Genomic DNA, 16,937 nt, shown 5'->3' with positions numbered 1-16,937 from the left:
TTCCGGATAGATTTGAAATGACTTTAATTTAATTCAATATAATTTCGGTGGTGCTTTGGCCTGGTTGCCTAATACAGGGGGATTTGAGCTCTGTCATAGCCTCTTAATGTTTATTTGAATATCACTAAAATCTAAGTGACACGAGGTGATATGTAATGCCTGCTCAGGGAGACCTTGTTTATTGGGGGGGAAAAAAAAAGAATGAGCCATAGGAACTGAATTCCAACATTACCTTGACTCTGTTCTCTCTTTCATATGTGTCCGGGCTGCTGTCATCAAAGAAATGTGAAATTCTTTCTTCGTAGTTTCTTTTTTGCATGCAAAATGGCCAAGATACATTGCTTAACCGCTGCTTACGTGCGTGCAAAAATATTTATGGTCCCAGTGCAAATAAAATCTCTGAATGTTTCAGAGGAGTCATTTCTTCTGGCCACCACCAGCTGCTGCAGTGCCCTGTTGTGCCTGATCGCAGCAGTCTTCCAGGCTTTTGAGAGGTTTTTGGGCTGAGAATTGACCTGCCAAAGGAGGGGAAAAGTATTTTGGGGGGCTCTGTACCTTGACTGCAGTTTGCCGCGAAGAGTGTTCTACTGCTGTACTACAGGAAGGGATAATTAATCTGACAATTTGTTGGTTTCCATGAAATTCGCTTTGCAAACTTGTCCTCTCTTCTAGCACCAAGCTGCAGGTCAGGAGGTGATGCTTGGAGATGATGGGATGCGTCCGCCTTTGCTTTGGGGAAAGGAGCTCAGGCTTCTCATGGAGCTCCATCTAGAAGAGAGGAAGATGGGCTGGGTGTGGAGGCTGGTGGCCTTGGCCACCATGGCTCTGGTGTCTCCTTACCCGACCGTCTACCCCGTGGCACCTTGCCAGGGCTGTCAGCTGTGGCTTTCCTGGCCCTGTGGTCCTCTTTGCCCTCGACCCACTTTGTTGCCAGAAACCGTTGCTGCAAAGCCAGCAGCTCTGTTTCATGGGGAGAACATCACGGCCAAACCCAGTTCCTTTCTATACCACCACTGGGGAAGGGGATTTCTCTACCAAACCTCAAAAGCAGGTGCTGCTCCCTTCGTTAAGGATGTACAAACCACACGGTGCTCTGCGGTTGCTTTTGGGGTTGATTTCACAAGAGAAATCGTTGTGGTTTACACTGGGGCTTTCCTTGAGAGGAGGTCCCAGCTGGACATGCCCAACGTCTGCATCATGACTGCATGGGCGAAATGGCCAGCATCTCCACGGACCAATTTGCTCTGCCAACTTCTCCAGTCTTCCTTTTGCCGTGCCCTGCGGCACGGATCACTCCCAACAGCCATCTGCTGAGCTTGTGAACATCATAGCCATCAGCTCTGCAATAACCTCGAGGTTCCACCACAGAGGTCTTCAGTCATGGTTCACCTCCCATCCTTGCTGGAGCAAGATATGAAGCGCAGGACCACAGAGGTCAGAGCAACATGGGTTTAGGTAGAACATCACTTGCTTGAAACACCGGCGTGCTCCAGGTATTGGCTTTGGTTTGAATTCCACTATGTGGTATTCTTACTTTAAGTTCCATCCTGGTGGAAAAAACACACCGGGGCTGAGTGTCAGGTTATTTTCCCCTGTCTGAGTACTAATTCTCCCCTTTTTTTCATATAGGGTGGCACCGGGATTCCCAACTACCCGGCTGTGCCTAAAAAAAAAGCTGATTTAAACCTTAGCAACAGGGTATTTTTGTTTAGATGGTATTTATTATCCTGTGAGAGTCATTGTTCTCTGCCATGCCTTGACCGTTTCGAAGGCTGATGATAAAAGCCCTCGCTGACGATAACACGGTTGAGTTCAGCCTTTTGTTGGGGAGATTAAAATAGAGAATGAATTGTGAATAACATGGGAGGGCTAAAGGTTAGTCATTCCAGGCTGTTGTTTAATCACTTTAAGGATAAGAAAATGCATTTTGATTATTTTTTTTCGGAACTACTGAGCATTAGGTTTTGTGTCGAGGGCTGCAGGGGCTTGTACCCACTCTGTTGTTTAAGACTTGGATTGTTTCAGTTTGCATAATCTTGTGTCAGTGGGAAATAGGTTTATAGCAACGATACTGGGTTTATGGTAGGTTTATAGCAATACTTACATTATAGTTTTATGATATGAAGTTTATAATAGGTTTATAGCTATATATATCTATGTAGAATCACAGAATTCTTTGGGTTGGAAGGGACCTCAAGATCATCTAGTTCCAACCCCCCTGCCATGGGCAGGGACACCTTCCACTACACCAGGTTGCTCAAAGCCCCATCCAACCTGGCCTTGAACACTTCCAGGGATGGGGCAGCCACAACTTCTCTGGGCAACCTCTGCCAGTGCCTCACCACCCTCAATGTAAAAAATTTCTTTCTTAGATCTCATCTAAACCTCCTCTCTTTCAGTTCAAAGCCATTGCCCCTTGCCCTGTCACTACACACCCTTGTCAAAAGCCCCTCTCCAGCTTTCTTGTAGCCCCTTTAGGTACTGGAAGGCCACTAGAAGGTGTCCTGGGAGCCTTCTCTTCTGAAGGCTGAATGACCCCAACTCTCTCAGCCTGTCTCCATACCAGAGGTGCTCCAGCCCTCGGATCATCTTTGTGGCCTCCTCTGGACCTGCTCCAACAGCTCCATGTCCTTCCTGTGTTGGGGACCCCAGAGCTGAACACAGTACTCATATATTTATATTTATATTTATATTTATATTTATATTTATATTTATATTTATATTTATATTTATAAAATCTATTTATAGCAGTAGTAATGATAGAAGATGCCCAGCTTGTTGGTGTGGCTCTAAGACCTGTGCCTACAGCATCGCTTTGTCTTGAACAAGGACACCCCTCTCTGGCGTGGAAGATGGAAAGGAAAATAGAAGGAAAAAAAAGATGGAAAGTGGAAATAGAGCCACTGGAGGCAGAGCTTGATCCTTTTTCAGCAATGTGGGCTGATGAGAAGAAATATTTGGGAGACTGATCTGCTCAAAATGCTGACAGCATGAATGATAACGGGGATTGCCCCAAAACTCTGCTGGCCCCATAATCCTTTCCTTCCTGAGGGTATTTCAGCCACTCTCTGGGCACATGCTCCTTTCTGCCAGGGTATTTATGTTCCCAGTGAACTTCCCATTCACATCAGCATCTTGAAAAGCTTCACATTCCTCCTCTTAGACAGCCTCTCTCCCCAGCTGCTCTTACCTGCAGTCCCCGTAATTGGCAGTAATTTCCCTAATTGCTCACAAAAGCAGATGTTCTCTCTGTGGTCGCATTGAACCGGCTCATACTGTACTATATACATGAGCAAACAGCATTAAAGGACTAATTCCTGTAAATAAGCCTATTAAAAGGTTAGAAATAATGCCTCCAACTAAACCACCGATGGCAGCTGAATCCCACTGGTTTTGTTAATTTGTTATTTGTAACGTGGCAATCCTCCTCTGCTCAGGACTGTAATGCCCTCGTGCTTGGCCAGTTGATCTTATGTTGTGGTCGGGGAATGTCTTGGCATATCAGATCAGCCCTTTGCATTGTTTCCAGCTACTAAATCACATTTGCAGGTAATTAACACTACACCTCACACGTCCCCAGTATTGTTGGTGAATGGGAGAAGAGACCAGTTCATGCAATCGTGAGCGGCAGGACTGCGCCTTTGAGACTTTAGGTGATGCTACTAAAGAAAAAACTGAATCCTGCTTATTTTCCTGCCTCAAAGGAGGGAAAAAAGTGATTCCTCAATTCTTCTCTAACCACTTTGCTTTTTGCCCTTCTTAGGGAAAGGATTATTGACAGTGGTGCAGCACCAATCCTGGTGCGGCCCTGGGAAGAGCCCTTACCTGAGTCATCAGCTTAATTGCCAACATTAATCCTCAGCACTACTCCAACCAAGAGCTGATGAGGTGTAATTAGGCTGTGGGAGGGTAATTGCTAGGAGCTCCATCAGGCAGTTGGGGTAGCATTGCCTTCTAGAAAGCCCCTCAATGCTTTTGGGCTGTTCTTTGCTGGTGGGTGCCATCAGCTCTTGCTGTGGATGTGAAATCCCCTTTACGTGGCTTCCTTGCTGCTTGTAGGGAAGAGCTCTTCTCTCTCTTTCCTGGACCAAAAGTTATATCTCGGGCCTTCGTGTGGGTTGGGGCAATCCCAAGCACAAGAGAGAGGGGTGGAGAAGGGATTAGGAGCGACCCTGAGGAGAAGGACTTGGGAGTGCTGGTTGATGAGAAGCTCAATATGAGCCGGCAACATGCGCTGGCAGCCCAGAAAGCCAACCGTGTCCTGGGCTGCATCCAAAGCAGCAGGTCAAGGGAGGTGATTCTGCCCCTCTACTCTGCTCTTGTGAGATCCCCCCTGCAGTGCTGCGTTCAGCTCTGGGGTCCCCAACACAAGAAGGACATGGAGCTGTTGGAGTGGGTCCAGAGGCCATGAAAACAATCCCAGGGCTGGAGCACCTCTGGTATGGAGACAGGCTGAGAGAGTTGGAGTTGTTCAGCCTGGAGAAGAGAAGGCTCCAGGGAGATCTTATAGCAGCCTTCCAGTGTCGGGGAAGTTTCCTGGCTGCTATATGGGAAGCACCTGTGCCTTGTTGAGACAGGTGCTGTGAGTCACGGTGGTCAGCTGGAGACCACGTGACCTATGGGAGGTTTAAAGGTGGGGCACTCCCAAGAATGAGTGGGGCATTTCCCTCCTGGAGTTTGGAGTGGTAGGAGCCCCTGGAGAGTGGAACTGCCTGGACTGCAGTGTGGTAGACAGAAGATACAGGCAGTCCGTGACATTCCAGTACCTAAAGGGACTACAAGAAAGCTGGAGAGGGGCTTTTGACAAGGGTGAGTTGTGACAGGACAAGGGGCAATGGCCTTAAACTGAAAGAGGGGAGATTTCGATTAGATCTAAGGAAGAAATTATTTACAATGAGGATAGTGAAACACTGGAAGATGTTTCCCAGAGAAGTTGTGGCTGCCCCATCCCTGGAAGTGTTCAAGGCCAGGTTGGATGAGGCTTTGAGCAACGTGATGAGTGTTCTACGATTCTATATTTCTGAAATCCCGTACGCTGACATGGAGGGATGTAAAGTGATCGGGCTGCGTTGCGGGTCTGGGTCAGGGCATCATAGCCCTGTGATGGTCTTGAACTGGAAGATGCTGACACTGCTTGAATCCTTCCCTCCCCCAGGACAAACCTGAGACCATGCGTGAGCTCAGGGCACAATTTTCACCAGTAATTTGTTTTTCATCCTCTGCATTCCCTTTGGAGGAGGTGGCTCCTGATCCTCCTCAGTGGAGCTGGCTGACGTCCAGCGGCCAGGCTGTGCATCTTGTGGTGGCCCTGGATGATGGAGAAACGCGGAGTCTGCCGTTGCAGTAATGAATATCATAAGCTATTAACTCAGTTTTGGTCTTTGGCCTTGCGTATTTATCACCATTTCATCCTCTCAGTAGATCCATCATCCAATGAGAATGGAAAAATTAAGGCGTTTTGCTGAGGTGGCTTTTTAAAGCAGCATCGCTCTGGGTTTGAGGCTCCAGAAATACCTGTCGGGCCATTTTCCTTTCACCTGGAAATATGTTCCGGTATCCTATTTGTAGGTTGTGTTAAAGAACGTTTGTGTCTGGCAGCACAACTGCTCCCAGCCAGACTTTTCAGCTTGAAGCCTTCGGCAGAAGACGCGCCTCGAAATGCTTTTGGCACCAAGTAACAGAGTCAGAGAGGAGAACGTCTGCAGCTCCGGTTCCCCTCGTTTGCAAACCTCGCTCATAGACCCTCGCAGCCACTGGTGAAACTGTGATTTTGGTTTCTTTCTCTGGCAAATTGCGACAGAAACACAGTTACTGGCAGAAGCAGGGGATGCATCCCTGGCCCCGCTCCGGCTATCGCCACTTGTACATCATCTTCGACCCTTTTTTTTTTCCATTCTAATACATGCAAATGTATGTAAAGAGTAAAGACTGTTCTGCCGAGTCTTGCACGTTTGTTTAAAGAGAAGGAAAACAAGCCAAATTCACAGGGAATTTGCAAGCTGAATCTTAAAACCCGTATATAAAAAGATCCAAAAAGCGGCTGGCGGCGGTGGCCGATGCTGACCCAGGCGATGCTTTCCGGCGTCTTTCTTTTCCCTGCGCTTGCAATCGTAATGTCATTAAGATGGAGCTTTTGGAGAGCTGGAGTATATCCTAATTAGCAGCCTGTGATTTTTATTTTTTTCCCTGGTTTCATAATCAGTGATCTCGGCTACACCAGAAGTGTTACTGTGGCAACAGGGCTGAACTGAGCGGCGGTGCAGAATTACCGCAGGTAAATCGGTGATTTTACGGCTCCGCGACACTTTCTTAGCCTGGGGGCTGCTCCGTGGGACGGGCTGGCTGCTCCCCGCACCCTACAGGTGTCCCGGGTGGATTTCAGGGTAAGCACGACCAGCGCTTAAGCTGCATGACCAAACGCATGCGTTTTAATTGGAGCTTAGCCTCTGTAATGAGATTTTGAAGGCTCTCATGCGAATGATCCCCTCCGACACCTTTGTTTCAAGTAGGATGCTCTGACCACTCACCGCCCGGACGCTCCGGCTCCTGGCTTGGCTCTCGGCTTGGAGCTCGTCCTGCAGAAGGGGCCAAGTCCAAAAGCTGGGCTTTAATTTTTTTTTTATGCGTTTTTTTGGTTGTTTCTTTTTGTTTGTTTGTTTTTTAAACGTAGTTTCTCCTCCCCACGTACCGTTCGCTCGCTCTCCAAAAGGCATCTTGTTCGGTAGGGATGTCGTTAGGTCAAATAATGGCCATGCTTCATCCTGACTCCTCAATTGAAAGCAACCGGTCCTCTTCGGAGCTGGTATGTGAACCGCACTCACGTTTTCTTTGTACACGTTACAAGCGATGCCTGGGACAAAGAAGAGGAAACCCTAAAATGGAGTATTTAAAGAAATATATGCCTGTATGACTTGACTTTTTTTTTAAATATTTATTAATTTATTATGTTGAATAATGAGACGAACCGACCTCACTCGAGCCTTTTGGGCAGTTAATCTCGCTTCCCAGTGCCACATTGCAGCTGCGATGCCCGTCCCATGGGGGAAAGCCCACTGGGAGGCCGTGGTGTTTGATCTCATTCTAACCAGGGTTTTTTACAAGCTCTGGGGATGTTGCTTTGGCAGATCCATTTTAATTACCCCAGAAGGAGGTCTCACCTCCCTCTCCCCTTTGCAACGCAGCTTCTGCCACCCCACCAACCCTCACCAACCTGGCCTGAAGTGAAATCCTTCATCTCCAGCACCTTCCTCCTGGTCGAGGCTCGAAGTCAATCCATCTTCATCCTCCCTGAGCTGACAACTCCCTTGGGCTTAGCTCACTGCTCTCCTTTTTCTTAGGACTTCACATTTTCTCGACTGTTGCCTGTCCCATCTTGATGCTCTTTGTTGCCGTGTCCTTTAGGAAACCCTCTCCAGCTGTTCATTCCCTGTTGCTACAGGTCCAAGAAGCTCTTCATCCCCTTCTGTCTCTGTCTCCCTCCACAATTTATTCCCCAACCCATCCCATTTACTTCCGTGCATGGTGAGAGGTGCAAGAGCAACCACCATGTGCTCCCTTGATCAGACACGTGTGGTGACGGCAGAAGAGAGTTGCTGAGAGTGAATTAAACCTGCTCTAATTATGAGGGTTATTAGGAAAATTGTTATTAGGTAAATAATTGGACATATTTGTAGCTCTTCTCCTCCAAGACACTCGGACAGCTTCCGGACAGTGACTCTGCTTGCTGTGCCAACGATGTGGCCGGGGTGCCCATCCGTGCAGCTTGATGGGCAAGGACTGGAGATCATCGAGTGCCTTGGTCTTGGATGTGCCACTGATCTGCCCCTGGCATAGCCGGGAATGGAACCTACATCTCCTGTCTTTTACTCCTGTATTTTTAGCATGAGACCATTGAGTCTCTAGGCTCTGTCAGTATTTGCCTGTTTTTAAACATATGGAGAGCGATTTCTTTCCTAAAAGCAGGACAATACAGAAAACTGAGAACTGGCATGACACAGCTATGGAGGACGGGTATCCACAGTCAACATTTCTGTGTCTCTTTAGGAGCCTGAACTGTTTAATGTTGGGATTATTTAAGCAGCTACGTTCATGGATGCTTTTCTCTGTTGTTTTTTTTTTTTTTGCTTAAAACCTCATCAGTTCAGCTTTCCTATCTTCTAAGATGATAACTCCTTAGTCTTGGGGCTCTTCCAGGAGACTCGCTTATCAATCTTGAGATGCTCCAGTCTCCTTTGGAGTTGTCCATCATGGATTCATTTCCTATGAACAGCTTTGTGGCTCTTCATTAGTGGCTCCTAGGAGGTGAGGGTTGTCTCATACACGGCAAAGGGCCGTCACGATGTGCAGTAACTGGTACTTGTACACTGAGCATTGATGTAGAGCTGGAGGAACAGTGGTGGGACCCCAGAGTGCGTCCTGAACAATGTAGAGGTCTACTTGTCAGTGCTGGATTTTATCTTACTCCAGTATGAGCTTAAATCCTGGCAGGTTTGCTTTCCAAAAAGTTTGCAGGACAGCAAGTTACAGAGTGATTGAGGTGGGAAGGCACCCCCAGAGGTCGTCTGGTACAACTTCCCTACTCCAGCAGGGCTGCCCAGAGCTGGTTGCCCAGGACCATGTCCAGATGGCTTTTGAAGATCTCCAAGGATGGAGACTCCACAACTGATCTGGGCAACCTGTGCCCATTTCCCCTTGTCCTGTCACTGGGCACCACAGGCTCTGTCCTCTTTGCACACTCCCTTCAGGTATTTATAGATAATAAGACCCCCTGAGCCTTCTCCAAGCTCAGCACTCCCAGCTCTCAGCCTTTCCTTATAGCAGAGATGCTCCAGTCCCTTCATCATCTTCATGGCCCTTTGCTGGACTCTCTCCAGTCTGTCCATGTCTCTCTTGCACTGGGGAGCCCAGCACTGGCCACAGTGCTCCAGGTGGGGCCTCATCAGTGCTGAGCAGAGGGAAAGGACCACTTCCCTCGACCTGCTGGCAATGCTCTGCCTAATGCAGCTCAGGACACCACCAGCCCTCTTTGTCTCAAGGGCACATTGCTGGCTCATGGTCAACTTGGTGTCCACCAGGACCCCCAGGCCCTTTCCTGCCAAGCTGCTTTACAGTTGGGTGACCCCCAGCACTCACTGGTTCCTGGGGTTGTTCTTCCCCAGGGGCAGGACTTTGTACTTGTCCTTGTTGAACTTCATGAGGTCTCAGTTGTCCCATTTTCTCCAGCCTGTCAGGGTCCCTCTGGATGGCAGCATGACCCACTGGCATATCAACCACTCTTCTCAGTTTGGTGTCATCAGCAAACTTGCTGAGAGTGCACTCAGCCCCATCATCCAGATCATTAATGAAGATGTTAAACTGGCCTGGACTCAGTTAAGTTATTCTTACTGTGGTCTCGAAGGTCCCTACAAATATTTTTGAACTAATTAAACCTGCATCATTCACTTAGGGAGTCAAAAAGCCAATTTGGGAGCCTTTTTATGGTAGGTCATTGTCATGGTTTAGGCCGATCCGGCAACTAAACTCCACACAGATGCTCTCTCACTCCAGTAAAGTGGAGAGGAGAAAAATATAATAAAAGGACTGAGGGTCGAGACAGGAACAGAGGAGCACCCACCGACCATGGTCCCGGGCAAAACAGACTCGGATTTCTTAAAGCAAAACAATTTATTAAAAGTTACTTAAAGAATAAAGACAAGCAAAGCAGTTACTCAAGAGGATAAAAAGACAACAAAGCCAGATCTTAAAACAACACCTCTCCACCCCTCTTTCCTTTTCCTTCCCGGCTCTACCTCCTCCTCCCCAGCGGCGCAGGGGGGCAGGGAATGAGGGAGTGCAGGTCTGTTCATCCCATGCTGTTACTGCCGCTCCTTTCTGAAAGGAGGAGGAGTCCTTACACCATTTTTCCCTGCTCCAGTGGATCCCCTACTCAGGAGGAAAATCCACAAACTTCTCCAGTGTGAGTCCTGCCCACAGGATGCAATCCTTCCCCATCGGATCACTCCAGTGCGGGCTTTACCACAGTCTTGGATTCTTAGGGAGTTGTTGCCACTCTCTCCAGCGCGGGTCGTCATACAGACTCTAAATGCGCAAATGTGTCTCTACCTGTGCCCATGCTTCACAACTGTCCTCAGACTCAGGCATCTTCTCTAAACAAAACACCACCCCACCGACAGGGGGTCATCTCACGGACTCTAGATGCGTACCGTCCTCAGGCTCAGGCATCTCTTCTCCGACGTGGGTTCTCCACGGGCTGCAAGTGGGTCTCTGCTCCACCAAAGACTGCCATGGCTGCAGGGGGCTGTCTGCCATCTTGCCGCCGGTTGCAGGGGAAACTCAGCTCCGGCACACCTCGTCCCGTTCCATCCTCACTGACCTGGTGTCTGTGTGGCCGTTTCTCTCAGATCTCAGTCCTCTCTGGGTGAACTCGGCCCGGTGGGCACCCCGGGAGCGGGGCTCTCCCTGAGTTCCCCAAGCGGCTCTGCTGCCACCATCCTCAGCGGGTGGGCCGGGCACTGGGAGTGGGGGCCGTGCCCCCCTCCCCTCTCCTCGCTCCTGGGCAAAGGCACACACCTTTCCGGTTCCTTTGTCCCAACGTAAATAAGGCAATTCACAGAGGCGCCAATTGGCTCAAGCCCCGAGGGGGATGCGAGTCCAATCTGGTGGGCAGCTTCTGCCGCCAGAACCTCCCCCCCCCACATCAAACCATGACAGTCATGCTGAAGCACAGAGATTTCCAGTTTTCGGTGGCAGAGGGAGGAAGTGAGCATGGGGAATCTCCTTCCAAGGTCTGGCTGGTCAACACTTGATCCCCTCTAGATCCACCCATGATGGTTTCACGCACATTGCTGCTGCCAGCACATGCTTTGAGAGCCTGCGTGGTCAGCATGGGATAGACTAGCATCTCACTAAAGATTACCTCCACAAGGAAAACTGATCCTGGTTCAGGCCATCAGTTTTTAACATCATCCTAACAGTGCCAGTAGCTATTTCTGGATGCCCAGAAAGCCAGGTGGGAGTAGGGTTGGGTTCTCTCCATGCAGGTATGATGATGTTGATCTTTGAAAGAGAACTGTGTGTTCTCCTGTTGGAGTGGTGGCCATGAAAATGGTCAGAGGGCTGGAATACCTCTGCTATGGAGAAAGGCTGAGAGAGTTGGATTTGTTCAGCCTGGAGAAGAAAAGGCTCCAGGACACCTAATTGTGGCCTTTCAGTACTTAAAGGAGACTTGTAAGAAAGACAGAGACTTTTTACCAGAGCCTGTAGTGATGGGATGAGGGGCAATGGGTTTAGACTGCAAGAAGGTAGGTTGAGGTTGGACGTAAGGAAGAAATGCTTTATGGTGAGGGTGGTGAGGCACTGGAACAGGCTGCCCAGAGAAGTTGTGGATGCTCTGTCCCTGGAAGGATTCCAGGTCAGGTTGGACAGGGCTTTGAGCCACCTGATCTAGTGAAAGATGTCCCTGCCAATGGCAGGAGGTTGGACTAGATGATCTTTGAAGGTCCCTTCCAAACCAAACCATGCCGTGAGTAAAGATTGAGGTGCAGGAAAGCGATGATTTGTTAAAGGTTGGGCAGGTGGAGAAAGCAAAGCCTCAAGCTGTTACCATGGGCTTGTCCTCCTCCTCGTGCACCGTCCGTTACAGTGGCTGTCACTCGTGTGGAAACCGCCTGCTTATTGAAAGCAAAAAAATAATAATAAGAAAATAAAGTGGATTTTCAAAAAGAATGAATGGTTGCTGTGATTCATCTTTTCTGTCCAAGAGTGGAAAAGCAGAGGGTGGGGTGGGGGAAGAATGTTCAGTGACACATCAAAGACCTCGTTTCAGCTTTAGAGACACACGCGAGGAGTTAGTCACTGCGTCTTACTGCAACAAAACCCTTTTCCCTCCCTAAACTCAACAGCTCCTCTCCCCGCGGTGGCCAGCCAGCCACAGCTGTTAGCCGGCCCAACGCGATTCCGAGCTCCTTGCATGATGTTCCAGGGGAGAGGCAATCAATGCACGGCTCAAGGAGCCCTGCTCCAAGACACTTGACCCCTGGGTGATTTCCCATCGAGGACCAGGCTTTGCTTGTGGGTGCAGGGCTCCCAGCAGTGGGACTCATCCTGCCCATTATTTTCACACCCAACATGAGAAGTTTGGGGTTACGAGTGAGGAGAAGCTGGTGCCGGCGAAATCATCCTGCCATCAAACCAGCCCATGGGCAGCTCTCCTACTGCTGCGGATTGCAGCTCCAGAGAGAGACTGGAAAACCACAAACGGGATTTAAAAGGAGGAGGGAGGGGGAGAGGGAACAGCGGGTTTGTTTTCCAGGACGGCTGAGCCATGCTGCCACCAAACAGAAAATAAAAAAAAGACCTTTTTCCCCTTTCTTTATGCTCACGCTTGATCTCGTCCTACTGTGAGCTGCTTCAAAGAGCTCACCGTGCAAACACTGACCTTGCTCCTAGTTCTGCCCGCTTCCCTGAAAAAAAAAAAAAAAAAACAACAAGAAAATGGAGTGATTTTGGATTTTTCACTGTGATTGGGGCTGGCACAAGGCAGGCGGGTGGTCTCGGTTGAGCCGCTCCGTTTTAGCGTCCTGCTGATAGCGGCAGTGGTGTCTGGGGTCCCGGAAAGCCGGATGGAATTCGGGTCGTGTCTCTTCCTTGCGCATAGAAAAAGATTGCCTCATTTTCCAGGAATTAGGAATATGTCAGAGGTGGGATAAATCCTGCCCTTGATTGTGGATGGCTGGGTCCGGGTAGGATCTGGGCAGTTCTGCAGCACTAGATCCTGATTCTTTGCTTGCTGGAAGCAGCGGGGTGGTCCCGCAGCCAACCCCCCCCCTTCCAGCAGCAGCACGCACAAGGACCATTTTTAAGCCACTTATTACTTTATAAAGAGATTATTTCCTTCCCCCCACCCCCCGCATCAATCATCTTGGCAAGAGCCGCTTTTTTAAAACATACATCCTGCAGCCTAAACTCCAGCTTTCCTATAGGAAGCCCCTGAGCAGCATACAGGAGAGTGCAATGCATATACACCCTATATATATGTGTGTGTATATATAGGGGTTTAGATAGATGTACATGTATATATGTGTCCATATATAGGGGTTTGGATATATGTACATGTATATATGTGTGTGTATATATAGGGGTTTAGAGATATGTACATATATATATGTGTCTATATATAGGAGTTTAGATGTGTGTCCACATATATATGTCTAGATATAGGGATTTAGATATATGTGCATATATATGTATGTCTCTATATACAGGAGTTTAGATATATGTACATGTATATATGTGTCTATATATAGGGGTTTAGATATATGTCCACATGTATATGTGTCTAGATATAGGGATTTAGATATGTGTACATATATATTTGTCTATATATACAGGGGTTTAGATATACGTACACATATATATGTGTGTGTATATATAGGGATTTAGATAGATGTACATATATTTATGTGTCTATATGTAGAGAGGTTCAGATATATGTACATATATATTGGGGTTTATATATGTGTACACATATATATATATAAAAAAGTATTGCTGGAAACACCGGTAGCAATTACTCAGGTTTCTAACCCTGATTTTTTTTGAAAAAGAAGGTTTAGACCAAAGGCACGATGCTGAGCACCCCAAGGCGCCGGGGCAGCGGTGCCGAAAGCGGCTCTTTTCTCCTCGGCAGAGCCGGCGCCGTGACGTCAGGGTGTTTTTCTGCAGAGCTCGCAGGATGTTGCAGCCGGCCAAGAGCTGTGTTTATGTTGATAACATTACAAGTATTTCCTCTCCGTTTCCGAAACCAGCAGGGAGGGAGCCGAGGGGGAAGGGAGACTCGGGTTTCTCCAGCTTTGGGGTAGGACTCTTGAGGCCTTTTATGTTAAGAAGCGGGTAACGCCGTACCGCTGGCATTTATTCGTGCTGCGTTTGGGAATAGGGAGTGTTTAACAGCAGGGGCTGGGAGCCGGGAGCTGGGCTGGCACAGCCCTCCCCTTGCGCAGGGCTTTTGCGCTCGCTCTCTGCTCCGGATCCGGTTTGAAGGTGATAAAGCAGCGCTGGCAGCTGATTGCCGGTCACAAGAGCCGTTCCCGGGATTTTCGGGTAATGATCTACCCAGCAAGCCGTGATGCTCTCCGGGCTGCCCGGCAGCCCGTTTCTTTTGACATTTACACTAATAAAGCCGTGAAAACTCAGGATCTGTGCAGACCACCTGCGTCCAGCTTTCTCCAGGAAAACAGAGCAAGGCTTGGGGAAATTCCGTATTCTGTCCCCGTGCCAACCCTTTCCTCCAGACGCAATCCACTCAAGGATCAATAAACTCATTAAACACAGTATCAAGGTGGGGGGGTTAAAGGCAGGCAGCTGCCTGCCCACTGATGTAATCCCAGGGCATCAGCGATGGAGGGACCTGCATCACTGGTTGGACCTGATGATCTTAAGGGTCTTTTCCAATCTAAATGATTCTATATCTCCATCCCAAAGGGGTTTTGCAGCCGGTATCTGTGGCCAGTCCAGGAATCGCCTGTAGCTCTCATCCATATAGCAGTCATGGTCATGGAAATCAAACCATGCTCTTTTATTATTGTATGTGGATTGCTTCCCCGTAACAAAGGGTGGAAAGAAGAGGTGATCCACAGCTTTGATTTTTTTCCACCCACTCTCCATGTCCTGCTTTCAATACCAAGGAAAAATATGTTGAGGATGGGGCAGAAGAGCTTCAGAGGCCAACGGGGCATTCAGCTGTTGGCCTTAGGGAGGGGGTGTGAGGTCGGTATGGTCTAACCCATCGGTCTTTCCTTCCTTAACTTTCTTGAAAGGACTCCAGGGACCACAGACAGGTGAGGAACCAGGTCCCCTGGGGTGCAGTCCCAGCTCTGCCACCCCTTTGCTGCGTGACCATGAACAAATTGTCATTCCCCTGGTAGTTGAGGTGTCCTGCAAGAGCTGGAGCGGCCAGCTCAAAAGATCCTTGAAGCCTTTAAAGAAAGGCTTGGAAGAGATTAAGATCTGTATGGTTTTCCAGTGATGCGTTAATTATGGGCCAGGTGGTGAGGAGCAAGATCTAAGTGTGAGCAGCCGGTAGGATGCCAGAGTGGTGGGAGCGTCGCCGTTAGCGACTGGTTTGTCTGCTCTTGGGGCAAACTGCTGCTGCGGAGCTAGCACTGGCATAGCTGTGGGAATCCCAAATGAACGGGATCCCAAATGAGTGGAATCCCAAATGAGCGAAATCCGAAATGAGCAGGATCTCAAATGAATGGGAATCCCAAAAGAACAGGACCCCACATGAACAGGAATTCCAAATGAACAGGACCCCAGATGAATGGGAACTCTCGTTTTGAGAAATGAGTCGGGGAAAGAGGAAAGGAGCCACATCCATCTACAAGAATAGCGTTTCCATACAAATATTCATCAAAACACAGCAAACAGTCACTTTTTTTCCTAGTAATGTTTGCAGAAAAGCCAGGTCTTTCCCTTTACTTTGTTATGTTCCCTTGTTGTGGTAGTGATGGGTTCCCAGTGAGGGAAGCGGTTGTGATGATGAGACCTTGACGCCTTCATCAGCCCCTGCGAGGTTTCAGGAGCATCTCAGTGCCACCACTACGTTCGCTGGAGATTCAGCGCAGACTTAGGGTCTTGCCTTTGCACGTGGGTCCCACTGCAATGAGCACCCTGTTTCTGTGGATTTCCAGTGGGATGCTCCGAGGATCTGTCTCCTGCAGCGAGTTGCTTTTGTTCTTGCTGGTGATGCAGCTTCGTGTGCTTCCCAGTTGCAATTAAACTTGGGGAGGACACAAGCTCTCTTTCCTACAGTTTGGGAGTGGAAAACCTCTTTGGCTTAGGACCATCTCAACTCCAGAGTGTGATTGCTTGTTGAGCGGCCTCAGCACCGCCAAGAGTGCAGCGTGCCATCAAAACCGTACCATTTGTGGGTTTTCCAGGTGTCCTAACCTGGAGCAGAGCTTCAGGGAGGCATTGCAGGACCAGTCCCACTCTCATCAGTGGCAGGAGGACTGACTTGGTTCAAATTCATCCAGACAGATATTTTAACCGGTGATGAAACCCTCTGGAAAGCTGACTGCTTGCACCAGTGGTACCCCGTGGAGAAAGCCCTCCCCCAGGACTTCCCATGGAAGGCGCTGAAGGAATCATAGAATCAGAAAGTTGGCATAAGCAACTGTGCCATCAGTATTTTCACGGTCATAGAATCATAGACTGGTTTGGGTTGGAAGGGACCTTCAAGATCATCTAGTTCCAAACCCCCTGCCATGGCCAGGGACACCTTCCGCTAGGTCAGGTTGCTCAAAGCCTCATCCAGCCTGGCCTTGAACACTTCCAGGGATGGGGCAGCCACAACTTCTCTGGGCAACCTGTGCCAGTGCCTCACCACCCTCATTGCAAAAAATTTCTTAGATCTAATCAAAGTCTACCTTCTTTCATTGCCCCGTGTCCTGTCACTACACGCCCTTGTCAAAAGCCCCTCTCCAGCTTTCTTGTAGCCCCTTTAGGTACTGCAAGGCCGCTAGAAGGTCTCCAGGAGCCTTCTCTTCTGAAGGCTGAATGACCCCAACTCTCTCAGCCTGTCTCCATAGCAGAGGTGCTCCAGCCCTTGGATCATTTTCATGGCCTTCTCTGGACCCGCACCAACAGCTCCATGTGCTTCTGATGTTGGGGACCCCAGAGCTGAACGCGGTACTGCAGGGGGGGTCTCACGAGAGCAGAGCAGAGGGGCAGAATCCCCTCCCTCAACCTGCTGGTCACGCTGCTTTGGATGCAGTCCACGATGTGGTTGCAAAGCTCTTATCTCTGGAGCTTGGTTTCTTTCTGGTTCAGGATTTGTCTGACCTTTTGGTCACTAAGTTCAATTTTTGCCAGGTTTTCTTTCGGGGGGGCAGAAAAAACATGTAAGTGGGTGGTGCTGGTGGGAGCATACTCCCGGG

General features: G+C 49.0%; 1 protein-coding gene across 1 annotated transcript in view; it reads left to right on the top strand.

Annotated features, from left to right (window-relative positions):
* The window catches only part of PTPRA (protein tyrosine phosphatase receptor type A), a 141,271-nt gene that overhangs the window by 93,096 nt on the left and 31,238 nt on the right, over window positions 1-16,937 (top strand). The window lies entirely within an intron of this gene.

The sequence above is a fragment of the Tauraco erythrolophus genome, chromosome 5, assembly GCF_009769465.1.
Source record: "Tauraco erythrolophus isolate bTauEry1 chromosome 5, bTauEry1.pri, whole genome shotgun sequence".
Taxonomy (NCBI): Eukaryota; Metazoa; Chordata; class Aves; order Musophagiformes; family Musophagidae; genus Tauraco; species Tauraco erythrolophus.
The sequence above is the reverse complement of the archived record's forward strand: the minus strand, read 5'-3'. Positions and strand labels throughout refer to the sequence as shown.